The sequence below is a fragment of the Podarcis raffonei genome, chromosome 11 (genome assembly GCF_027172205.1).
Source record: "Podarcis raffonei isolate rPodRaf1 chromosome 11, rPodRaf1.pri, whole genome shotgun sequence".
NCBI lineage: Eukaryota > Metazoa > Chordata > Lepidosauria > Squamata > Lacertidae > Podarcis > Podarcis raffonei.
In genome coordinates, this window is record NC_070612.1 from 22,520,950 (window position 1) to 22,548,476 (window position 27,527).

Below are 27,527 nucleotides of genomic sequence, written 5' to 3' on the forward strand. Positions count from 1 at the left end.
CTGCGTGGGTATGAGCAAGGGGGGATGTGACATTGCTGCGTGTGACATAGATATGCACGACGCATGGTGAGACATAGACAGGGCAGTGTTAGGCCACTGTGCATGAAAAGACACACAGTGCCTGGTGCTCTCCCGAGGCCATTTCCATTAAGCTCCCTTATGCTGATTAATCCATTATCTGCACTCAGCTTTAATCAAGATTGTGAGGTACACCCAGTTCTAAGCATTAAACAAATTGGCAAGGTAATTATTATGGTGCCACTGAGATGCAAATAGCTCTTTCAGCTGCATTGGTGACTAACGTTTGTTGGGCTTCTCCTTCTAACGTTCAGGGATGACATTCTGTGCCCACTAAGTGCTTCTTGTAATCAAAATATTGTTAAAGTCTCCAATTGCCACAAATGCTCTAAAAACACACCAGCGTTTTTAATTTTGTAAGTATCCATAAGTTGGGATTTGGATCTTTCAGAATCCCCTCTTATTAAAATATCCCCAACACCTAAAACCTGCAGTGGCTGTCTTGCAAAGTTCACGCAAAAAGTAGGAATGGGTCTTTCTATGACACTTTAAAAAAATTTTTAGCAAGATTTCAAAAGGTAAAGGTAAAGGGACCCCTGACCATTAGGTCCAGTCGTGACCGACTCTGGGGTTGCGGTGCTCATCTCGCTTTATTGGCAGAGGGAGCCGGCATACAGCTTCCGGGTCATGTGGCCAGCATGACTAAGCCGCTTCTGGCAAACCAGAGCAGCGCACGGAAATGCCGTTTACCTTCCCGCCGGATTTATCTACTTGCACTTTGATGTGCTTTCAAACTGCTAGGTTGGCAGGAGCAGGGACCGAGCAACGGGAGCTCACCCCGTCGCGGAGATTCGAACCGGCAACCTTCTGATCGGCAAGTCCTATGCCACTTAATTAAAAAATAAACTATTTCAATAAAATGGAAAAGGCCTTTCCCTTTGTCCTGGTGAAAATCAGCTCCACTTTGAAGCTGACATTGATCCCTTGCTGACCTCCCTTGGCTCAGGGAGGAAGCTCCTAGAAGCCATGGTCATTTTTGAGGCTTGCCAAATGTATTCCTCTTTCCACCATTTCCACATGGTTCTCCACAAGCCAAAGGCTAGTAGAAGTCAAAAGTGTTGGAATGAAGGGGAGCGTGGAATGATACAATAAAAATTAAACCCTTAATTAATTTTGCCTGCATGCATGTGTAGAAATGCTTTGAGAACGTTTTTGTCTTCTTCTGGCATCTAATCTCATTGGTGCTGTAACTCCACAGCTCCACAGTAGGGTTGTGCTGAAGAGTGGATGATTCTCTTTTTCCGCAGGAAGACCCGTAATTGTATACTAGATAAAAGGGAGAGTTACATACATAGCAAGGAATTAAGAGATCCTCCCAGACATTAGCCCTGAAGCTTTAGGGTGATTGTGGAACTTTGTAATCTGAAGCCTTTGAAGCTGCTGAATTTCTTACGACGAAACCTCTGAAAGTGTTGCATGCTTGGTTTTACTCTGAGTATACGGGGACATAAGACTACCCCCACAAGATTGGATCAAGGATTCAGCTACTTCCTTCAGAATGCTGTTTCCAACATTAGCCAGCCAGATACTTCTGGGTCCAAAAACTAGGGTAGGAAGACAAAAACCCTTCTGATTTGCTGGGACCTGAATTGTGTGCAGGGGTTTGCTGCCTCTGAACAGGAAGGTCCTATTTTACTATTATGGCTAACAACTATTGATAGATTTGTGGACACTGTCAATAAATAGCAGGAGTGAGAAATCTCAAGCCCAGGGACCAAATGTGCCCCCAGGCCCTTCTGTTTGACCCAAAGGACTCTACCTAGGCAACTTATCACAAGACCACGAATCACATTTGAAATAATATTTAGAATCTATTGGACTCCATTGCGTTTGCATATAAAAGGACTGTCTAATGCAGCTTGTCGTTGAAGAATAAAGGATAATGCCTATTTGAAACATATATTCTTACAGTGTCCTATTCTCACAATGTTTTGGGAGAAAGTGTTGAACTGTATACATTTGACTGTACAGGGGCACCTTCTTTATGTTCACCAGCAAAACGTCATGTTCTGGCCTGGCGTTGCCTCTCTCCTACTTTAGATGGTAGTGTGTGTATTCTTTCATAGTGTGATAAGCCAGCCCTGCTTGAAGACCTCTGACTCATTTCACCAAGTGGGGCTCTGGGCTTCTTCCCTGGTGGCACCACTGCAGAAACGGAAGCTCAAAGCAGATACCTTTTATGTTGTCGGCTGGGACTCAGCATTTCAAAGGGAGCCTGAGAATGAACCTTGGTGAGCCCTCACTCAAATTAAGCCCCGGACTTTAGGATAAAAGCCATGGAATCTTACTGGCACTCTGCTCACAGCAATAATAGTTTCCAGAAGAAAAGCAATGTTTTCCATTGGGAAGAAACCCATGGTTACAAGAGTTATTTCCTAGCTTACCGAATGGGGAAGTCTGAGCAAACCATTGGCAAATGCTACAAGCTACTATAATTAGACCATGGCAGATTTGCTATTTTATACGTTTGACAAATGCAGGCCTATAAGAAAAGGGTTTTTAAGGGAAGCATGACAACATTTCCCGACTTACCACATCTAAACCAAAATGAGTAGCTACTGTATGTAGCTGGTGGCCAAAGAGGCAACACTCTGTGGTAGGGGAACTATGAAGGAAGTATTTAGTAAAACTAATGGTCATGGACTGGATGAGGGCCAATCATACACAGAAGTACAATTTATAAGTGGTTTCTCTGCCCAGTTAGGTGGTGTTCGACTTGCTTTGAAAGAGGTTTTATCCCCCCTTAAAGGAGTAGGCTTGAAATATAGGGGTGCTTCTAGGCCCAGCATTGGTGACTGAGCTCCAGGTGGCCTCAAGAGCACCTTTTACCAGTGTCAGCTACGTAGGCACATAGGACTATAGGAAGCTGTCTAAAACTGAGTCACACCATTTGGATGTGACAGGTGCCAACAGAAATCTTCTGTGCATGTATATACCCCACAAAATAACTTTTGCTTTCACCATCTCCCTAACCTATTTTTTTATTATTTGAATTTTTTGTTTAAAAAAAGAGTTTGCAAGTTGGCTGGTATGGGCATGAAGGATTTTGGAGGGGTGGGGGGAAGAGCTGTTGATAGTGTTTTGCTTCTCCATATATATATATATATATATATAGAGAGAGAGAGAGAGAGAGAGAGAGAGAGAGATTCAGAAAACAAAAAATATACGGAATATCACCATACAGTATTCAGAGAACTCAAAAACCTCAGTCCCCCTTACCCCCAGCATCCACTGACCCTCTCTCTAGAGAAGAAGAAGAAGAGTCTGGATTTGATATCCCGCTTTATCACTACCCTAAGGAGTCTCAAAGCGGCTAACATTCTCCTTTCCCTTCCTCCCCCACAACAGACACCCTGTGAAGTGGGTGGGGCTGAGAGACTTCAGAGAAGTGTGACTGGCCCAAGGTCACCCAGCAGCTACATGTGGAGGAGCAGGGAATCAAACCCGGTTCACCAGATTACGAGTCTACCTAACCACTACACCACACTGGCTTAATGTCATCAGCATATCCAAAGCATATTCACAGTACAGCAAGAAGAGACAGATGACATTACAGTGTAGAAAGGGAGTAGAATGCATACACCTATCAGTCCTAAAAGTTGTTGCTGTTGCCAATAGTCCTAAGAAGTTTTCCTAAAAGACTAATCTATAGAATAATGGAAAAATTAAAATATAAGCTTTGTTCACACTGAATTTCAAAAGTCAGGGTGCTGGGAGAGAAAGTCTGCTTCCTTATATCCTCTCCCTATAAATATCTGGATTCCCATACGTTTTAATTATAAATGTTTCTATCTTGTGCCATCACCATCTTCCAGCAAGGGAAGGGTATTATTCCTGGCACCATTTTAAAAGAAAAAAGAAAAAAGTAGTTCCCTTGAGAAATCTATAATATTGTCTGACATCTGTCACCTATTGACCACTTGAAAGACACTGTCTGTATTGCTCGCAGCTATGCCATCTGGATTTTTGAGGAACATCTATATCCTATTTCTGTACTCAGTCTGAAAAAGGATGTGTGGTGACTGAATCAGGAAGATTTTGCCAGAATGCAGCAGCCAAATTACTGGCAGGGGTTCCATTTAGAACTCACAAAATCCTGTTTTGAAACAGCTGCATTGGTTGCCTGTTTGTTTGGGGGCCCAATTCATGGTTTTTGCATATGACTTGGGCCCTAATTATCTGGAAAAAGTCTCATTCCCTTCAGACACTCGTGTGTTTAGATTGGCGGGGGGGGGGGTGCTCCTTGGTAGTTCCATTGTCCGCATTCATTTGAAGGGAAAGGGAATTATCTGTAGCAGCCCCTCAGTTGTAGAATTCCTTCTCTACAGGGGTGCACCCGGCACTGTCCTGGCATACCTACTTGGACTCAGAATTTGAACCATTAGCACAACTGGAGGATTTCAAAGTTTTATTGATGAAGTCGGTAAGCATCCCAGCATGTGTAAAGGTAATGGTAAAGGGACCCCTGACCATTAGGTCCAGTCGTGACCGACTCTGGGGTTGCACGCTCTTCTTGCTCTATAGGCCGAGGGAGCCGGCGTTTGTCCGCAGAGAGTTTCCGCGTCATGTGGCCAGCATGACTAAGCCGCTTCTGGCGAACCAGAGCAGCACATGGAAATGCCTTTTACCTTCCTGCCGGAGCGGTACCTATTCATCTACTTGCACTTTGACGTGCTTTCAAACTGCTAGGTTGGCAGGAGCTGGAACTGAGCAATGGGAGCTCACCCCGTTGCAGGGGTTCGAACTGCCGACCTTCTGATCGGAAAGTCCTAGGCTCTGTGGTTTAACCCACAGCGCCACCTGCGTCTGGCTAGGCATAGCTAAGATGTTGATTCAACACTTGACAGGCCCCCTGCACTCTCCCTTCGAAGAGTGGAACAAGCACAGCTTTTTGGCATGATTGACACATGAGCCTCAAGACTAGTCAAGCAAATGGGGACTCCTCCATAGTGGTTGGGCATGCATGGTCTACTCACACAGGCACTGTCATCTCTACATCCTTTTAGATGGAGGCAGAGATGACTCGGCCAGCTCATAGCCAGACCTATCCCCAGGTGCCTCCATGAAGAGGGAGACTCTTCATTGACAGGGGAAGGTGCCAGAGCCACTTCGACAGTTGTTCAATATCATACAAGTGGGCCTGTCCTCTGGCAAGCCAGTAGGCACTTCCTGAGCTCTATCTCCCAATCCTCTGTGACTCTCCCCAAGTCACATACCCTCCAACATGTTGAGTCCCCAAACCAGGACCCATGTCTTCTTGTCTGTCTTCCTGCCTAAGTCGCGTGACCCGTATGAGATCATGAAGGCCAAAAGACATGCTTTTTCGGGGTCGTGCTCTCCCAGTTCCCAAAACTGCATGTAGTCCTAAATAAAGCACTCGAAGGGGGCTGTGCTCTCATGGTGCCTGAAAACTCATGTTTTGGGGTACCATTTGAGACCACAGCCCCCCAAATTTCCTTTTCCAGGGCAAGATCTCTGCATAAAATTGCTCAAGAACACAGCACCCAAAATGCCTGCTGCGCTCTCAGGGGGGAAAAGGGATGTTCTGGTTTTCTGGGAGACCTGCAGGGTCTGAGCTCAGAGTCCCAAGTTCTCTCCCTGGGCCAGTCTCTTCCAATTCTTCAAACTCTTCCCATTCCTCCTTATCATCTCACCAACCTCTCCATGACAGATCCATAGGACTTATGACAGGCACCTTCATTGAGTAGCTTTCATTATATGCTGAGGATGCACCTTTATATCCCGGCCTTTGACACCTGAGTCTATATTTTAGAACCCACCTTATTGTCTTGATTGTTTTAACTATTTTTATATTGGATTTTAAAATTGTTGTAACCTGCCTTGGGCCCTGGTAAAGGGTGGGAAACATACATACATACATACATACATACATACATACATACAAGGAAAATTATTATGTTCTTAGTTGTCTGACAGATTCCACACCCTCAAAGCCACCATGTTGTATCAGGACCACCAATTACCTTAGGAACAAATCTGCAGTTAAAAGTTTAGCTGAGAAAGGCTCTGTCCTGTGCACACCCAGCTAAGGAAGGCAAATGGCCGATAGTTAGTTCTTTATTGATGAACGTACACATTAACAGCAGCTCCCAAGGATACAAACACACACATGCTTCTGGCATCTACATAGCTGGCATTAACTTTTCCAGGTTTGTGCCTGGCGAGGCAGTTGGGTACAGCCTCCCCACACACCTTGGGCTCCCCCCGCCCCGGTCTGATGGAGTGTGCATACACAACTTGAGACTTTTCCTGCATGGAAGTTGCTGTTGCGCTTCTCTCTTGAACCCCCTCCTGGTTCTAGGAGACAGTGGGCTGGGTATGGCGGGGATTCAACCAGCCCACCCCTTGCCTGAATAGACTTTTCGTCTGCTTCTGACACATTCTGTGTCCCCACCTTTGTCTCTGATTGCTCAGACCCTTCCCTTTCCCCCTGGCTCCTGCCTTTCAAGTGGCACTAAAACCCATAAATCACTGGCCCCTCTCCTGGGTCAGCCTCCAGCCCCCTAACCTGTCACACACTTGTCAGAGCCCTGCCAGTCCTTGACATCCTGCAGTCCTGTGCATACTTTTCTTTTTGAATAAGCTGCATTTAATTTACTGCTGAGTAAACAGGATTCAGGGGGACGCGGGTGGCGCTGTGGGTAAAAGCCTCAGCGCCTAGGGCTTGCCGATCGAAAGGTCGGCGGTTCGAATCCCCGTGGCGGGGTGCGCTCCTGCTGCTCGGTCCCAGCGCCTGCCAACCTAGCAGTTCGAAAGCACCCCCGGGTGCAAGTAGATAAATAGGGACCGCTTACTGGCGGGAAGGTAAACGGCGTTTCCGTGTCCGGCTCTGGCTCGCCAGAGCAGCGATGTCACGCTGGCCACGTGACCCGGAAGTGTCTTCGGACAGCGCTGGCCCCCGGCCTCTTGAGTGAGATGGGCGCACAACCCCAGAGTCTGTCAAGACTGGCCCGTACAGGCAGGGGTACCTTTACCTTTACCTTTTAAACAGGATTCAAATGAGTAAAACTTGCAACCCTAATGATTGTATAAGTGGGGGAAACAATCAGCATGGGAAGCAAATGGTAAGTAAATGTCCTAAAATCGGTTTTCGGAAGAGATTTTAGGGTGTGGCTTCTTCCCAGAACAAAGCTTGGCCTGAGATGCAGGTCCATGGCAACCAGCCTCAGATTATATGCATGGAAGGAAAAATTAGAGACGGCTGTAGCTACAAGAACTGTAAAGAGAATTGTGTGCCAAGGAAAAGGAAAAGTGTAATAAGCTGCAGCTGAGAATTCACATATTAACTAGTGCAAAATGTACAGAATTGTATTGATGGAGAATGATCGTGGATTGTTTTCATTTTAGGAAAGGACATGGGTAAGAACAGGAGATAAACGCCCCTTTAACAATTACCAAGGAATAAACAGATAGCAACAAACAAATTCTCACATGCCTCAAAACAGTATCTGTGAGAATTTTCTGGAATATGCTTAGCCCAGAAGAGTTCTGCTAGGGACCCTCCCACAATGGATGGGAGCCAGGAACATTTTAAATGTTGGCTTTAAAAGAACAGTCAATTGAAATAGATATATGAGAACTAATGTTTTATATGATTCATTTATTTTATTTACAACCTGTTATACCACCCCATCCCAAATATTTCAGCGGGTAACAATATGTCAGTCATAAAAATCACAATAACACACACTCCCTATCTCTAGAAAGTGAAAACCAGACTGAATGATGCCTTACATCATTTCCAGAAGATGTTCAAACTCAAGCTTTGGTGAGTCTTCAGGGGGAAACAAATTCCCTAATTAAAGGCAGACAGCAACAATGTCTGTCTGTACATTGTTAAGTATAATAACTATTGTGTGCATTATGGTACAAATTATATTTTAGAGAGAACTAAGGATGGGTGTAATCCTCTCCTGCTTGCTAGGAGTTTTCCCTTCCTTATTAGGAGGAAGGAACAGATGTCAAGACTGTCTTAACCATTATGTAGGGCATATGCTTTAGTAATTATTATTATTATTACTATTATTACTATTATTACTATTAGTATTATTATTATTACCCCACCCATCTGGCTGGGTTTCCCCAGCCACTCTGGGCGGCTTCCAACAAAATATTTAAAATAAAATAAATAAAATAAAACATTAAAAACTTCCTAAACAGGGCTGCCTTCAAAGGTCTTCTAAAAGTTAGATAGTTGTTTATTACCTTGACATCTGATGGGAGGGCGTTCCACAGGGCAGGCACCACAACTGTAAATTCTAATCACAACTGTAAATTCCAGGCCAACTGTTCACCCATCTTGCTCTCTGCTCTGAATGTCCTCCTCCTCCTTCAACTTCAGTTGCTCTTAACTAGGTAGCTTATGATAGATCTAAAGGCCACCTTAACTAACTACGCCGGGAGTTGCTGGTGTTGGCATTGGCCTATCCTATAGTATGACTAGGGGACAGCACGGTTGTGGTACTGAAAGTGGCCCAAGGCCCATTGGTGGGTCCTGCCCCACTGTTTGAGAAACACTTCGCTAAGGTGATGCTTGTGCTGACTCATTCTCATAAGTACAGATATAGCCCCTATATTGTTAGTTTTCCATTACGGCATTGGACATAGTTGAATGCTGACATCATCATTTGGCTGCACTTTGAACAAGTGGTTATCATGAAAACTGTAGTCAGGGAAATGCCATTTCAAATCAGTAAGGCTGATGGTTACAGTGATTTTGAGGTCACATTTTTACGCAAAGTAAATAAAATGTTCCCATGATAATGTTTATAGCTACTGATCCTTGAGAATGCCAAATGAAGCAGAGTCAACCTAAGAATGATCTAGGGATGAACTGCATGGATATTTCTTGGTCACAAATATTCATCAAGGCAGCTAGGAATTCAAGCCTTACTCGTGTAATCTTGAAGTAGGTTTGTTTCAAACAAACCATAGTTATGATTAACCACAGCTTGTCAGGTTCAGACAAGGCAACAGGGTACAGTTAATCAAAAGCAGAAGTGAAAGATTCCAAAGTCCGTGTGACCACATTGTAGGTAGGAAGAGTGCGGAGGATGAAAGACCTAGGCTTACCTAGGTTTATTTCCATTATAATGAACCATGGTTTATTGTGGAGTTCAAATGCAACTTACACTCATATATGCATAGCAGGAAGAGAAAATTGCTGCAGTTGCCAATAAGTTTTTGGAACATGGCAACACTGAGTTTGATTGCCAACATTTAACATTCCTCCAACAGAATTTGCACAAGGGTCAAAGAATGTAACTGTGAATGGTACCATAATTATGGGATTATCTACATGGCATAAGTATTTTTCTTTACTTCAAGCAGAGGAACAACTGTGCCAACAAAGCATTGCCGCTCATTTGGAAAGCTGGTTTTCCCAGCCCTGTCTTGGGCTGGAACACCAGGAAAAAGCAGCTTTTGGCGGCAACGTGTTGGGATCCCAAGAGTATGTCTATGTGACCCAGTCTTCTATTTTAACTAATCAGACATAGATCCAGAACATTCTTTCCAATTTCTCCTGTCCAATAATTCTAGCGTATGGTTAAACCAAGAAGAGATTTTCTTTTTTTAAAGGGAAGGAAAGTGGGGGTAGGAGAAAGCCCAGTCTGAAATAGCTACTTTTTATTTATGCATTGTGCCATTTTTAAATTAGGAATAATACTGTGTGTCTGGTACATTTGTATTTATTTTACGAGTCATACTGAAATAACTCAGTTGCTTCTTAGGGCAAGGGTGGATGAATAGCTGCTGCTTTTTATGAAGCCAGCTGCCCTGACTTACGGCTTGCCATTTCTCCAAACTTTTACAGTTCTCCTTCAGTGAGTCTAAGCCTGATTATATTATCTTTTGCTACAATACACTCCCCCTTTTCCAATGAACCTTAGCTGGAACTGCTCCCAAAGGAGTCCTGAGCATGCATAATATGAGATCTGTACTTGATTAAACAGAAAAAAATGTAAATAAACTTTTCACTGGGGCTGTAATTTCCTCCCCTGGTTGTTGCCCATCCCCAGTGACACTTCATTATGTATATTTCTTTATAGTACTTCCGATGTGTGAAATGCCTTATGATCTTATCTCTATCATTCCGCACCTGCCCTGCAAGGTAAGTGAATATTATTGCTATTTTACAGATAAGGATATGAACATGGGAGAGAGAGTGAGGCTATTAACAGAGTAGCTCTGGGCAAACTTCCCCCAGGATTGCGAGACCTTGGGCCCAGGGGCTAAGTGTGGTCCCTTGGGACTCTCCCCAGGTCACCCCCCCAATAGCCTTACTTTATAATCTCCATGAGTGTGTTTGCCTAGCTAGAATGTGTCCTTTACTTGGGGCCAGCCCACCCAAGAGGCAAGGTGAAGTGACAGCCTCAGGCAGCAGGATCCACAGGGGTGGCAGACCCAATGTAGATTTTTATTCCCCATTTGTTCCTGATGTTTCTGATTATCTACACTCACCCCTTCTTCCCTAGCAGGGAGGGAGGTGCCATTTTGTGGTTTGCCTAAGGTGCCAATTGGACTGGCCCTGCCTTGAACTCTGATAATACTTATTGGTTGGCTGGATAGAAGACAGAGAATGGTGTGTGTGTCTGATCCAGCTGAACCCTAGAGCTGTTAAGCACTACATGGCATAAAGGCACTGCAGCCCCAGTAGTTTTCCAAGAAGAGTGGTATGAAAATACTATAAAAAGATATTTGAAATGAAGTGATTAGATATATTAAGGGTGTGATACAATCAGTTAATTTCTTTTAAAACATTCATCTTTTATCTAATTAATTTCAGCTTTGCACAGTGAAACAGACAGCTAGTGAGACAGATGATTCATGAATATCATTGAACAGTCTTGGCAGCATTCCAAAGGCATGCGAAATCAACTCTTGCTATTCTGGCCAGATCTGGGTAAAACAGGCTGGATGGTTGTCCTGCCTGCAACATATCCTGCAACTTTATTTTCCATATCAAAAGTTCAGAACATTACATTTGTCATATGTAACATCTGTTTTCTGAATTGGAAGTAGCAGCGATTTCCAGTGTACTCCAAAAGAAAATTTCACGCAATGGAACCTGACTGATACTTGGCCTAGAATGGAACAGAAGACGTGGTTAATTGGTTGTGTTCAGTGTCAAATCATTGGCTCAGTATTATCTACGTTGACCCTTCTCTATAGTCCTGCCTTTCAACTCAGAGCCATTTGGAAATGTTGCTTGAATTGACTTATGGACTTATTGCAGTCATCAAGAATTAACATGACATGTGCTCTAGCCTTAGCAACTGTCTTAATTAAACAATTGTCTTAAATCTGATGCTTTTGCCAACACGGGGTGCTTCTAGACAAGAGCATAATATTGTAAACATGTTGTTGACTTGAGATATTACAAACGTTTTTCCCTGGGTTGGCATTTTGATGAACAGCACCAATCCCACAACAAATGCCCATCTGGAACCACCCCAGTCTGCAATTTGAAAGCTTTACAGCTTTCTGCAATAAAGACTACCCAGTATCTTAGTTGAAGATATACTACATATTGGGAGGAGATATACATTCAGGAAAAGTGCACCTCTTTATCATAACCAGACTTACGTTAATGTGAGTTTATAGATCCTTTGTTCTATGCTTTCTTATTCTGCTCTTCAGTATTCTATATTTATAAGCAGATATCAGAGTCAGTGTTACTACCAGGAATGTTAAATGCAGTACCACATTAAATCATCTAATCACAGTAATTATTAGAGAAAAATGGGAAGCAGCTGCTGTAACACAGCACTTTGGTTCCAAAACTAAAGACAGATGGGCATGATAATACAGCATTATTAATGACACACTCTGCCTATTTATTTTACATAGTATTTCCAAACACTGGCAGGTTAGTGAAATGCAAGCTCCTTTTGTGATCTCGCCCTTTGACAAAATAGATAATAGAATAAGTTGGTGTTTTATTTTCACATGCATCAAAGATATATGAGCTGAGCAATTCATTCACCGTTTTTTTAGAGTTCTTTCCGTGCTAGCACCCTTTTGATCACAAAAGTTAAGTGAAAGAACATAAAAGAGTCCTGCTGGATCAGATCAAAGGCCCATCTAGTCCCACATTATGTTCCCACAGAGGCCAACCAGATGCCTGCAGGAGATCCACAAGCAAAAGCACTGTCCAATTCTTGTTTTCCATCAACTGATAGTCAGAAGCATAATATTTCCCATACTGGAGATAATATATAGCCATCACGACGAGCGCTAATGGAATATTGCTCTTCCACAAGGAGGTGGAAATGGAAGTTGAATTAAAATGGAAGTTGCACACTGTACCACACTGCTATACCATCTACAAAAATAATGCAACACCCATCTCCCCATTTATACGATTCAACGTTCTGTTCCATGCCACTGCAATCTCTGAGCAGTGCAAGATTCTAGGGGTTTGAGGCACTTACCTAGCGTTAGGGTTTCCTTTTGAAAATGAAGCACAGTGGAGACTATGGTGTCTTTATGGTTTATTTACATGTATATACAACCTGAGCCTGTGATGGAGGGCTTCACAGCATTAACACCCCAAGAAGGTCCTGCTTCTCCCATAGCCACAGCCTTGGATTCAAGCAGAAATTAGCCTCTCGCTCACTCTCTCTGCCTTCCCAACCTCCAACTTTTTTCCTCCAGGTCACATCACAGCAATCTCTGCCCTCAACTCCAGCTTTGCCCTTCTACCTATCTAAGAGCTGGAGAAGGAGCCCCACCCATTTGTTATCCAGCACAGATCCCCCTTTCCTTTGTTTTCTTAATAGCCCATCAGCCTTCCTTTGTTCTCTCCCAATGGCCCCTCACCCAGGCAATTACCTGAACACAATATATCAGGGCAGTTCACAGAATAAAATACCAGATAAAAACACATGTAAATAATTAAAAGAGCCAGATTACTGAGGGAGGCAGATTTCACTCTGGAGTGCACAGAGAATATATATGCAGGGGGAGGATGTGGTTACAAAGCAACTGAGAAAGTTTGGCAGCAGTAGAGAAGCAAATGAATTCCCTACAATGAAAATGCATTTTATAACAGCTAAAAGATTGCCAGCCTTAGATTTAGCACTGTCAAAAAGTACAGGCATAAAAAGGTTTCCATGCCTCCTATAAAACTGGCATCAGCCAGTCCTGCTGCAAATGTGAAAAACGTCAAAAAAGTGGCAAATTTAGTCATTAAAATGTGTAATATAAGAGGGAGATAAAGTCTCAAGGCAAAGAGATGTTTACACTGGGCAGAAACAGATGCAAACCCGCTTGGTTTCTTCATTGGCACACTGAACTTTACAGTTCTGGCAGGTGAGTGGCATGGGCTTCTTCTCACTAATAATCACAAAATGGTGAATTTACAAACTGGCACTCTCGGCTGTTCCAGGTAGCAGATTTTAATACACTAACTGCATAGCATTGTCTTGAATGTGACTGAAACAAATATTTGGACTGAATTTGGAGCAGGTTGTTTCAGTCCACTGAGAAAAAGGGGGCACAATTTCTGAAGAGCGGCCACCCCCCAAAGAAAAACTTTTTATGATGGTTCAGGGAAAACAGACATTTGCTATGGCAGAGGCAGGTTTCTTTTATTAACCCTCACCCCCCAGAAAAGTGATGTCAGGTACCAATCCTCTTCCCTCTCAAACAGCATTCTAGGAAACAATTATGCTGCAGCTCTGTAGCACACTGTTCACTCTTTCTGAGGTAAAAAACTGCTGCAGCCCTGAAGCACACTATTCACTCTTTCTGAGGTAAAAAACTGCTGCAGCCCTGAAGCACGCTATTCACTCTTTCTGAGGTAAAAAACTGCTGCAGCCCTGAAGCACACTATTCACTCTTTCTGAGGTAAAAAACTGCTGCAGCCCTGAAGCACACTACTCACTCTTTCCGAGGTAAAAAAAAAAATGCACAACAAGAGCAAATGCTGAACTTCATACCTGAGAGTTGCTAGAGAATCACTCAAGGCATTTTGCTTCCAGAGGGCAAGTGAAAGATGGAGCCTCCCTCCAATTCCGTGTACAAAAACTGACTAGACTGGCAGTCAAATCTTACTCTAACACTGGGCATAGAATAGTGCCTTCCTCTGCACCTGAGGACAGCAAGCTAGCATAGGGGGGCAGGGCAGGGCATATGACCTACACAGCTCTCTCTCTCCTTCCAACTTCTTGTTGCTACAGCTCTCTGTTGCCTCCAGAATCTGCCGCCTGAAGCAAAACATCCTCTACTGAACTCCAGCCCCAGAGTTACATGTGAATAGAGCAATGTTATAGAAGCTGTTTGGCCTCAAATTAAAGACCTGGCTCACTTACATAAAACCTTTTAAACAAACAAAGGAGAAAACCAAAACTATCTCCATGTGTTTCCAAAAAGACCTTGACCACAAAGCTGGAAGAGACTTTCTTGATTCTGAAGAGAAATATTTTCTTTAGATGCCAAAATGTAATGGCAAGTGGGAACCAAGTGTTCCATGAGTGCAGTGGGGGGGGGGAGCAGTTTTGGAAAACACCACCAGAAATGAGAGGCCTTGAACAGCAGCCATGTTGAGATTGGTTGAAGTCAGAATTACACAGTGTCAGATAAACTTTGCTCTACACTCCTGTCTTCTGGTCCATCATTTTATAACAGTTTGCATGTGTCCTTGGCTTGAGCCAAAGTAGAAACAAGATCCGTGAAATGTAAGATAGTAAAATAATTTTGGGAAATGATATATGAGTTGAAAAAAATGTTGAACGTAACTTTTTCTAAAAAACCAGAAGTCTTTCTTTTAGGAATTCTAGGTGCCGAAATCCCAAGGGAGCAGAAAAGACGATTTACCGTATTTTTCGCCCTATAGGACGCACTTTTTCCCCTCCAAAAATGAAGGGGAAATGTGTGTGCGTCCTATGGGGCGATTGCAGGCTTTCGCTGAAGCCTGGAGAGCGAGAGGGGTCGGTGCGCACCGACCCCTCTCGCTCTCCAGGCTTCGCGCACCTCTCCGCAGGCCGCGGGAGCGCGGCGCCTGGCTCCCGCGGCTTGCGGAGAGTTGCCTGCATGCTGAAGGCTGGGCGCGCTGAGCTCAGCACATCCAGGCTTCGCGCAGCTCTCCGCAAGCAGCGGGAGTGCAGCGCCCGGCTCCCACGGCTTGGGGAGAGTTGCCTGTTCTGAGGGCTAGGGTCAGGGGAAGTTCGGGCTTCCCCCGCCCCAGCCCCGCGCCTGGGGGGGGGGAAATAAATTTTTTCCCCTTTATTTCCCCCCCAAAAAACTAGGTGCGCCTTATGGGACGGTGCGTCCTATAGGGCGAAAAATACGGTATGTATGTTACCACAGCTGCGTGGATGTTATTGGCCCAGAGATGGAAAGAAGATAAAGTCCCTACCAGAGAAGAATGGCAGATTAAATTGATAGATTATGCCAAAATGGCTAAAATGACCGGAAGAATCAGAAATCAGGAAGTCCAAAATTTAAGGAATAGGGGAAATTTATCTCAAAAACCAGTTTATACAGCTAAAATTGTTAGTAGGATTGGAATAACACTTGTAGTTTAATGGTGAATTATGGGCATAATGGATATGTAAAAGATTTGTATTATCATAAAAGATGCAGGAGGAAATGATTAACGATAGGACCCACAAAGGGGAGGAGGGAAGTCCAAGAGATTCTTTGGAATCTTGTTTGTATGTTGTATGTTGGATATGTGATTGTAAACCTTTAATTTGAAAAACCAAATAAATAAATAAATTCAAGAAAGAAAGATCTGTAATATACTATCTCACCTATGCAAGCTTACTTAGAAGTTAGGATCCGTTGAGCATGCTCCTAAGTTTCCACATTATTGCTACCAATAGCAGATGGCATGGTGGGATGGTAGCACTCCATTGACCTCCTGCAGGTTGAGTCACTGATGCTTACCAGAAAGGAAAGCCGGAGGAATGAGGCTATGGGGAGTTTGGCAAACACACTGTCAAAACTAGGACAGCACTCTTGCTGGTGTGTTTACATAGCATTGGCCTCCCTGCTGCCTCACCCCACCCACTTCTAGGGTAAACAGCTGGATGTCCACTGCTGTGAGATCAGATGAGCACTATCACCATACTGTCTGCCACATAAGCAAGCTATCCCTGTTCCTACCATTTGGATGCATTGCATCTCAACGGCAGTTGAAGAGTTTCTTTCTTGTTCAGGTTTTGCCTGCTGTTTGTGTCTTTTCCACCATGTAGTCATGCAAAGACCAGATACTGCAAAGCCCTAATCTATCCCAGCCATATAACATAGCTTCAAAGTAGCTCGGCTTACTCCTTCTCTCTCTCTCCATTGGCATACTTTTGGTTATCCATGGATGAAACACAGATAGATAAGAACTTTCCATTATCACAGGGGGAAAAGATGGCGAGATGCCATCATGGTGGGTCGAAAGTTATGGGCTAAGAAGACAAGCTCAGCTTGCACACATAAATGTTACCTTGCAGAAAGGCTTTCAACTAGATGCAGATGGCAAGGCAAAAGGAGGAAAAGATTGAAACCAGTTGTCAGGGAGCTTTTCTCTGCACCGTAAATTATAGAAGGCCATGCTCACATAGCAGAAGCACTGAGGGGGGAGTTTTTGGATTTTTGCTTTCGGTTTGATTTTATATGTTGTGGTCTTGTTGTGAACCTCCCTGAGACCTCTGGGAATAGGGTAGTGTATAAGTTGAATTAATAATAATAATAGTCAAGAAGCAATGGTTTTTGAGACAATCAAAGGTCTGAGGAATGCACTATTCTTGTCACACCAAAAGAGGCATGCAAATAGTTAGATGATGGGCTACATGAGGGGCTGGATAAAGTTGAGGGAGAAATAACGTTCACTTCCTGTAACAATATACAAACTGAAGCATAGCTGTCCTTTGGAATTTGCACATTTCTTAATTTTGTGATGCAGTTGTTCAGAAGGATATGGTGTGCAAAAATGTGTATATTGCAGGGAAAGTACATAAAATGTATATATTAATGAAAATAGAATTCAACAAATATTAGTCAAGAATTCATACAAAAATGTGCAGATTAGGAGGAACATATACTAAAATCCCGACAAACTTTTTTTTCAATGGAAGGAAATCACAAACTGACACAAAAGTTAAGATTGGAAAAATGAGATACAGATAGAACCAAAATAGACAGATTCTCCCCAGATTCAGGAGCCCAATTATAACTGGATTTATCAGAATCAAAGTGACATGCTAGTCATAGGAATGGCTTTCATGCTCCTTACCAGCTCCAGGCTGGTTTGGACAGCCTTTAATTGCTTTGTAAGGGAAAATTTTCTAAGAAGAAGAAGAAGAGTTTGGACTTGATATCCCGCTTTATCACTACCCTAAGGAGTCTCAAAGCGGCTAACATTCTCCTTTCCCTTCCTCCCCCACAACAAACACTCTGTGAGGTGAGCGGGGCTGAGAGACTTCAGAGAAGTGTGACTGGCCCAAGGTCACTCAGCAGCTGCATGTGGAGGAGCGGAGACGTGAACCCAGTTCCCCAGATTGCAAGACTACCGCTCTTAACCACTACACCACACTGGCTCACAAGCTAAGCCTGGCTTGTGTCTTATAAACTGTCTTGGTGACACTTTGATATTCAAATAATAAATTGATTACCATACAGTCCTGTGCCTGTTGGCTCAGAAGTAACTCCCACCCTATGTATAGGATTGCCACCTCAGTTTCTCGTCATGCTAACAAAGACAGCCTGTAAATAAGCCAATCTGTTTGCATTGCAGTCATGGTGTAATAAATAAAACATATTGGATTCAAATTCCTCTGCAGCTATTAGGACTAGCCTGTGGGGTGAGTCATGCTGTAAGGTTACCTAAATTGCTCTGATGAAGACAACCTGTATATTATCTTTCTAGCCAGGGTTTATATACTGGGACTAGTAAGAGGGAGACAGACAGAAATTCAGTGAATAATATTGGAAATAAATATTGAAATGGCCTTTGCTCTTCAACTTATATTGGGATTTTATCAGCAACAGTTCTGGAATGTTTCTGGATTGATTGATTGATTGATTGATTGATTGATTGATTTTGCATACCACATGGGACATAATATGGAAACTATTCTCCTTTAGTTCGGGGGTGGGGATCTTGTGGCCCTCCAGATGTTGGACTCCAGCTTCCATCAGCTGCAGCCAGCACAGTCAATGGTTAGGGCTGGTGGGAGTTGTATTTCAGCAACATCTAGAGAACTACAGGTTCCTGGTCTCTGCTATAGTTCTACAGCTTAATTCTGGTTCAAAAATATAACTAAAGTGGAAACCCACACCCAAATATCCATTGTTGTCCAAATGCCAAATATCTAATTCGGTGTACTAAATGCATCAGAATATTTTGTTTTGTTTTATTTTCAAGCATTTATTAAATTTACCTCTAAGCAGCTTTGGTAAACTGTTCTAGCTCCACAGAAAATAGCAATAAATATGCTGGTTCTGTTTCACAGGGTGCCTCTACCAGAGCAGTTGAGAACTACTTTCTACTTTTGAAGCAGGTTCAAATTAAAGCTCAGAACTAATAAAATCATGCTGGCCAGCTGGGCTTGGCTCATAGGCAGCTCTGAGCTGTTCTGCCTTCTCTTGAAACCACTTTTTACCTCTTGGAAGCTGTGAAGATCAATGACTGGAAATAAGAAAATGAGTGTCACAGTTGCCTATGACGCTGAAGTGGCAATTTTGGTAAGTAAAACCTAATACAGTGGTACCTCGGGTTACAGACACTTCAGGTTACAAACTCCGCTCACCCAGAAATAGTACCTCGAGTTAAGAACTTTGCTTCAGGATGAGAACAGAAATTGTGCGGTGGCGGCATGGCATCAGCGAGAGGCCCCATTAGCTAAAGTGGTACCTCAGGTTAAGAACAGTTTCAGGTTAAGAACAGACCTCCAGAACGAATTAAGTTCTTAACCCGAGGTACCACTGTACTGGCAACCTTGAAGATTGAAATACATGTTCAGCAGAAAACATTTCTGTTAAGAGATTTGCAACTCAAGACATTTTACAAGTGGCTTGTACTCAAGCTGACAGTAGATCCTGAATCTGAAATGTCAAGTGTGCCAAAGGAGAGAAGCAGCCAAACTTGCAAGGAAGCCTTTTCACAATAGACCAAAGTGGGTCTTGTGACCTCCCTGATGTCATATCGGAGTGTACAGATCAGACTGTCTCTCTGGTCTCCATAACAAGGGTGATCTGTTGTTGAGTTTCTGGGATACAGCAGCCCTGCATCCCCACTTGATAAGAGTTCGGTCTCATTCTCTGGAGGAACTGGGTTCCTCAGGGGTATTCAGAGGAGAAGTGCTGTTAGTTCAGTGTATTAGCAATTGGTTTGCATGCAGGAGGTCTGAGGATCAATTCCTGGAATGTCCAGGTAGGGCGGGAAGAGGCCTCCATCTGAAACTCTGGAGAGCCACAGCCATTCAGTGTGGACAATACTGAGCTAGCTAGGTGGATATACTGATTCCTATGTTCCTATTCAGAAGGGCCCTTCATTCACAGGAGATTGCATTTTAGTTACTGAGCAATCTGAAATAAACATCACACCAGCTCTTCCTGTTCTTATTCTGACATTATATATATCAAAAGCCATACAATAAACAGCAGTGATACATTAGACACACATGCCACTAGCCACACATGCGAGTCATTAAATCTTGGCAAATGTATCAGCTCCTTCAAATATTTGCTGATGTGGGCTCCCACAGGATATTTTTTCAAAAGAAAGTCTGGTGTACACATACGTTTCATATGCTGAGTTTGCACTGATGTGGGCTCAGCCAAGGAAACAGGTTTCCATAAAATATTGTATGCTTTCTGGTTTTATTGAAATCCCCATACCTCACACTCACTGTAAAAGAAATCTGACAGTGAGATAAATTAAATCACTACCCTATATAATATTAAGCTGTACTTTTCTCCGAAAGGTGACATTCTTAATCCTGCTATATTCTACATTCTGTCAACAACCAAATTTATGGAACTGGAAGTAATTCACAATCCCTTCATTCTCCTTTATGAACTTTCAAAGAATTTAATAAATGAAGTCTTGAGAAAGGGTTACCCAACTCTCTTGAAAAAAATAATCATGAATAAGATTTTTTTGGTTGTGTTTATTACATCTTTCCTACAAGAAGTTCAAAGCAGCATTACATGGAAGTTATTTATTGTCAGAAAAACATCAGGAGGTTGTGAAGGTTCGGCATTCTGTTGTACCTCAACTCACCCCCTAAGACCAACAGCCTTCTCCAAGCCAATGTCCTCCAGATGTTGTTGAACTCCAACTTATGTCTTGATTACTGTAGTGCACTCTAAATGGGGCTTCTCTTTAAGACAGTCCAGAAACTGCAGCTAGTGCAGAATGCCATCACCAGAGTACTGACAGATACTTCTGCATGAAAGAATGTGACACCTATTCTGTGGGATTGGCCCCGGCTGCTTATATCTCATCAGGTCCAAGTCAATGCAGTAGTTTTGACTTACAAAGTTTTGAATGACCCAGGTACTTGTCCAGAACACCTGTTGCTATATAGAGTAGCCTAGGCTCTGAGATTGACAGGGGATGTGGTACATTACGAGGAGACATAAGACAGGGCCTTCTTTGTAGTAGTGTCCTGGCTTTGGAACTCTCCTGCTGGAGGTGCCAATGGCTACATCATTAGTAAGCTTCCAGCATCTGGTTAAAACTGGAGATACTTAAGTAATTCTAGCTTTAACTGATGCCTAAGGTCTTCATTTTTTTGATCTGCTGTGGTCTTTCATGGTCCTAAGGCAAGAAGGGGAAATGGCATCAATTAAAGAGAGTGGAAGTCAGTTTACCAACCCTTCGCAGAGCTTAAAGACATGGCCTTTTGCTGCTAATCTTTTTACTCATCAGCTGGTTTCACAAGCTGTGTTCAGACATTCACCTGAACACACAGTGTTTAATAGTGAGGGCAGGCCATGTAGACCCCACCACAATATCCTCAATATCCTGGAGAGTCATTCCCAGTCAGTGTAGACAATACTGATCTAGATGGACTATTATAGGGCAGAGTCCTATGTGCCTATAGGATTTTGAGCTGCAGGTCTTCCAAGCACTAGATGAACAATTTAGCCTCTGCTGAGCTCCTCACAAAGGACCTGTGTGTTCCTCCCAATGCTGGAGAAAGAATAGAGCAACTGCTAGCTTTTCATTTTCTTTTGTTAAAATTCCAAAAGCAGTAGGTAAATCAGAAACTAGGGATAGGGAGCCTCCAGTCCACATGCTGAATGCAGACCTGCAGGCCTCTTTCTTTCTCCAGCTCTCAAGACTCCCTCCAGACCACACATACCCTCTTTCACCCTGCTCCACACCCTCTCTGAGCACTGGCTGAAATGTGTCTTTGAACTGTGATAGTGCTTCAAGCTTGCCTGGGTAAAGAATGGGGTGGGGTGAGGAATGTAGAAACCTCTGGCTTTTGCATGGATAGAATGCAGCCTCCATGTTTTCTTTCCCAAAAGACAATACTGGGTACACCCATGATCTACATCTCTCTGGTGTAAGTCCAAAAGGTACAACAAACCAAGTTAACAAGGCAAGAGCTAAGAGCTAATGCAAACACAAAACCCACCTTGAATATACGAGCTCGGTCACAAACACTAAAATAATTCAGCCACTATTCTTTTTCTATTTCATTATACAAACCCAATCTGGAAATGCAAAACCCAGAACACCTGGATACACTTTCGTTTACCACTTCTTCTTTTTAAAAGCAGTTTAAACATCTGTTGAGAATGACCTTTTTGTACTCAATACTTAAGGCTGATTTTACCTTGCTGCCTGTAGCATTCTCTTCTTCCATTCCTTCCTCACCACCCCCAAGAAACACACACATTCAAATGCATATCTTGGCAAGCTTTGGAATTTTTGGCGCTTGAGCTGTCTGCTTCCTGTCTTTGTTATGCTTGATACTTCTAAGATTTTGGCTGGCTTCCAGGAATGAACCTCTTTGATATAAAATAGTAAGTTTCTGGCCTTCTAAGAACATGGCCTAAGTAAGGGAACATGGTGATGGGAAGCACCTGTTCAAGACTGACTAATCATTGTCATCATCACCATCTGAATAACTGTACAATTCCAGGGGGCAAGGGCAGTGGAGAACCATGCCTGACCAGCAATCTCTCTTCGGTAAGATGTAATGCTTTACTGTATTTCAGTATGTTAGGGCTGGGTGAAAGTGGCCCCTAAAATTCTCCCTCTCAGTTGCAGATGGCGAAATAGTGATTATGCTGATGGTCTTCACTGAATATTCTCTGGGAAAGCAGAATTCTCCAAGCATTGAGAAGAGGCCAAAAGAGACAATTCTGAGAAAATTATCTTCTGAGAAATTTTAGCCTGAGAGCCAGTGTGGTGTAGTGGTTAAGAGCAGTAGTCTCGTAATCTGGGGAACCAGGTTCGCGTCTCCGCTCCTCCACATGGAGCTGCTGGGTGACCTTGGGCTAGTCACACTTCTCTGAAGTCTCTCAGCCCCACTCACCTCACAGAGTGTTTGTTGTGGGGGAGGAAGGGAAAGGAGATTGTTAGCCGCTTTGAGACTCCTTCGGGTAGTGATAAAGCAGGATATCAAATTCAAACTCTTCTTCTTCTTCTTCTTCTTCTTCTTCTTCTTCTTCTTCTTCTTCTTCTTCTTCCTACACGCACCGCTAGGAAAGCTGCCTCCACACCTCAAGGGAAAGGATGGATACAGCATAAGGAGAATGTAGGGCTGGGAAACAGGGGAACAGGAGACAGCTGCTGTGAGCAAATACGTTCTTTGGACATAGACCTGGTGCAAACCACACATGACAATTGCAGTTGGATGTTAATTGCCCCTGAAGGTGCTTTTCATCAGAGAAGGAATGGGATGGAAGGGCTTAATTCTTTCCCTATCATTGCTTTCTCTCTGAAACTTCAACACACCCAAGTATTTTACCCTAGTGTGGCTCTCCAGACCCCTGTTTGCAAGGTAAACAAGACTTTGAAATACACTGAGGGGGGAAGTGGCTTGTAAATAGCCACTTGCCTATGACAAGCAGGTATTACCTTTAGACAACTAAGTTGGTAAGGAAGCTTTTGTAAAGATGAAGTGATTCTCTTTCTTTTTAAATGTATTGATGGGTGACAAATGACTTAGATTGCTAAACAGTGGCTGGTAAACTCATGTTTCTTTTATTTCCGTGGGCTAATAAATCATGTGAGACATACAATAGAGAATATCAATGTATTTGTTGTTAACAGGGAAATTATGCAGAGAGCAATGTTTTTCCAAAGCAAGGGGCAGCAGGAAGCAACACACACAATTGATGCAGTAAAATATGATCCATATTGCAACACTCTGAAACTCTTTATAATAATTGTTTTATTAATGTTCCAAAGTATACAGTGTTTCTAAAGGTCATCCAGAAGCAAAGAACAAGAAAAATTGTTCTCATGTACTGCATGTTTCCTGGAATTTATATTCTCTCCTTGTTGAATCCTTTTCAAAAAAACATGAGATTATCTTTCATTTTGCAACCATTTTTTTTGTCAGTTTCCCCTAGCCATTTAACTTAAATATCACTGAGGTGTGGTGGCAAAGACTCAAATATTTATGCTTGGTTCAGTTAGAATTGCAGAAGGCGGAGAGGCCTGCCAGTTTGACTCCAGGGTGTATACAGACAAGATTCAAAGTTTTTTTTTCTTTCTAGAATTAGTTTCAGTGAGTCCTGCTGGATGTGATGAAAGGGCAACGTAATGGGAGCCACAGGCAGGTGAGTGATGCCAGCGAAAAAGGGGGCAGAGCTATGGATGTGCCTCTTTGTAGAGTAGTAGTAGTAATAGTAATAATAATTTTATTATGTGTACCCTGCTCAGCTGACTTGGTTGCCCCAGCAACTCTGGGCAGCCTCCCCCCAAAATAAACCCAGCCAGATGGGCGGGGTATAAATTATTATTCCTACGGGTGGCGCTGTGGGTAAAACCTCAGCGCCTAGGACTTGCCGATCACATGGTCGGCGGTTCGAATCCCCGCGGCGGGGTGCGCTCCCGTCCTTCGGTCCCAGCGCCTGCCAACCTAGCAGTTCGAAAGCACCCCCAGGTGCAAGTAGATAAATAGGGACCGCTTACCAGCGGGAAGGTAAACGGCGTTCCATGTGCTGCGCTGGCTCGCCAGATGCAGCTTGTCACGCTGGCCACATGACCCGGAAGTGTCTGCGGACAGCGCTGGCTCCCGGCCTATAGAGTGAGATGAGCGCACAACCCTAGAGTCTGGCAAGACTGGCCCGTACGGGCAGGGGTACCTTTACCTTTTTTACTACACAGTAAAACATGCATCAAACATTAAAAACTTCACTATACAGGGCTGCCTTCGGATGTCTTCTAAGAGTCACATAGTTTTTTATCTCCTTGACATCTTGATGGGAGGGCACAACTACCAAGAAGGCCCTCAGTAGGCTAAATTCTAGCCACAAAAAGCCAGAAGTTTACTTACACACACACACACACACACACACACCAGAAAGCAAGAGGCATTTTCACGGTTCAAGGGACACATTCTAGCCATGGAAGATACAGAGAAGGGCGGGTGGGTCTCTAGGCCTGAGGTTTCCCACCTCTGACCCAGTCCATTATTTGAGCCCTCTTCATATTTCCCATCAGTGGCCGTGACCAGCTACATAGGTTAGGAACACCAAAGCAGCACCTGAGAACAACAGCACTTTCCCCTCGTGTGGTTTCCAGCAACTAGCATTCAGAAACATATGGCCTCCAACCATGGAGGGTAGAACATATCTTTCAAGGTTAGGAGCTATGAATAGCCTTATCTTCCATGAATTTGTCGAATTCTCTTTTAAAGCTACCCACATTGGTGGCCATCACTGCCTCTAATGCGAGAGAACTCTATACAGTGGTACCTCAGGTTACATACGCTTCAGGTTACAGACTCCGCTAACCCAGAAATAGTGCTTCAGGTTAAGAACTTTGCTTCAGGATGAGAACAGAAATTGTGCTCCGGCGGCGCGGCGGCAGCAGGAGACCCCATTAGCTAAAGTGGTGCTTCAGGTTAAGAACAGTTTCAGGTTAAGAACGGACCTCCGGAATGAATTAAGTACTTAGCCCAAGGTACCACTGTACTGTGAAACTTTGAGTTACAAATGCCTCAGGTTACAAACACTTCAGGTTCCAAACTCCGCTAACCTAGAAGAGTTACCTCAAGTTGAGAACTTTGCCCCAGGATGAGAACGGAAATCATGTGCTGCCGGTGCAAGTGGCAGCAAGAGGCCCCATTAGCGAAAGTACGCCTCTAGTTAAGAACAGTTTCAGGTTAAGAACGGACCTCTGGAACGAATTAAGTTCGTAACTAGAGGTACCACTGTACCATGTGAATTGTATACCATGCTTCCTTTTGTCTGTCCTGAATCTTCCAACGTTTGCGTGGAGGAAGTGGCAATGACCCCCTTTGACATGCACTCCTTGGCATCACATTGAATCCCACACTGGAGAGTCGCCTGCCTATTTCTGAAGCTGCTTTTAAAGGTAAGCACATGGGGTTGTAGTTACAACACATGACCAGCACATGAGCTCCAGCACATGAACTCCATTGGATCCTGACTTAAGTTTTGAAAACGAAAGATTTCCAAGATTTCAAGTGTCCTAACCTGGACCACAGTCCTGCATGTTGTTTGATAGTACAGTCATACCTCATGTTACGTTTGCTTCATGTTATGTTTTTTCAGGTTGCGTCCCGCGGCGACCCGGAAGTACCAGAAAGGGTTACTTCCGGGTTTCACCGCTCGCGCATGCGTAGACGCGCAAAACGACGTCACGCGCATGCGCAGGAGCGGCAATCGCCACACGTGTGTGCGCAGATGCGCTGCTGCAGAGTGCGTCCTGCTCATGTTGCGAACGGGCCTCCAGAACAGATCCCGTTCGCAACCAGAGGTACCACTGTATGACTTTTCTTGTAGTTGTGCTGTTTAAGGTTATTTTTAAAAAGTTGTTTTGTTAATAGTGTTTTATAGAAAGTGGTTGTTTTACTGATGATTTGATAATTATTTTATATGATTTATGTTGCAATTGTGATGTTCTTATTTATTGTATGTAAGACATTTTGAGACTCATATGGGTGAAAAGCGACATAGAAATATAATAAATGAATGAATAAATGAAAATGAAGTTGGAATCCTGTTGGGATTTTCAGAATTTCAGGAATGTAATTGTGATCAGGATTGCAACCCCCTTTGACACCATGATCTCTTTCTTCCTCTCGCTTAATTCCACCTATATGACAACTGGCACAATCAAATTATTTACATTCCTTCTCAGCAGCGCTTATTACTTCTTTATTATTTTGTTTATTATTTCAGGCTTGGAAGAGCTTCCTGTCTGCTCTAGTTAACTAGCTCAGCAGTGGGGAAATGGATTTTTAACAGCACTTAATCCACAGGCACTTTACATTTTTTGGTCAGATGTTTTCCCCGTTTTCAAAGTGTTTGTGCAGTGACAGCCACAGCTATGCTGTGAGAAGGATTCCTGGAACTGAAGGGCAATTGAAGCAGAGCAAGTCTGTTTCTACAGAGAATCATCATCATCCATGAACAAATGACTGTATTCAGAAAATATTGGGATGGAAGGAAACAAAAGGATTTTTGTGGCATTGCTACAATTCTTTATTGATAAATAAGCAGAAAACTGTGTTTTGTTTAGCATGAAATATACAGCAGAGCTGATAAGGACTGCCTTATCCTTTTGGCCAGCAAAGAAGCAAAAAAAGTTGGCCTCATAGCATTTATACAAGGCCTGTGAAGTCCAGAAGCTCCCTATTGCCTATCAGTTTCAAAGAGAGGGATGTTGAAAGCACCTATTCCTTTCTAGTCTAAGGGCTTAGCACAAACAGTTCTAGACTGCTCACTAGTAAGCCCAGTATCAGCATGTGCTATCCTTAAGAACACCTTGTTCTCATTGTGGCCAGTTAGATGCCTGTAGGAAGACATTAGCAGGGCCTGAGTGCAACAACACACTCCCCATTTTCAATTTCCAGCAACTGGTAGTCAGAGGCCTATGGGGAGGTAAAACAGAGCCATCATGCCTAGTAGTCACTGACATTGTGGCCTGTAGCCATTGATAGTATCTTTAGTATAGCTGTCAGAAACTAGCAGGGCCCACAGATAACGCCTATCCTCAAATCCTTTAGCCATTTGTCTAGTGCTCCCCCCGCAATACTAGGTGGCCCCCAGTGGGGGGTTTAGGAGCTACCATTTAAATTTCCCACAACTCAGTGCCCTTCATATGTTTTGGACTACAGTCTCCCCTCACAAATATTCAATTCCCAGCACCCTCAGCAAACTACAGTTCCCATGACTCTTTGAGGGAAGTCATGTGTTTTAAATGTGAATATGCCCCATGTCTCTGTATTATTGTATCAGGGGGGAAGCCCAGAATGTGATGTGAGAGG

The 27,527-nt window shown here is 43.4% G+C and overlaps 2 long non-coding RNA genes across 2 annotated transcripts; one reads left to right on the top strand and one right to left on the bottom strand.

Moving 5' to 3' along the window:
- Window positions 1–8,357: 8,357 nt before the first annotated feature.
- Window positions 8,358–11,055, top strand: LOC128423330 (uncharacterized). Its single transcript, XR_008332723.1, has 3 exons — window positions 8,358–8,454; window positions 10,149–10,210; window positions 10,886–11,055. It is a non-coding gene; the product is annotated as an uncharacterized LOC128423330 (long non-coding RNA).
- A 28-nt stretch (window positions 11,056–11,083) lies between these two features.
- On the bottom strand, window positions 11,084–14,367 carry LOC128423331 (uncharacterized). Its single transcript, XR_008332724.1, has 3 exons — window positions 14,043–14,367; window positions 11,686–11,743; window positions 11,084–11,183 (listed from the first exon to the last, which is right to left on the bottom strand). It is a non-coding gene; the product is annotated as an uncharacterized LOC128423331 (long non-coding RNA).
- Window positions 14,368–27,527: the final 13,160 nt, after the last annotated feature.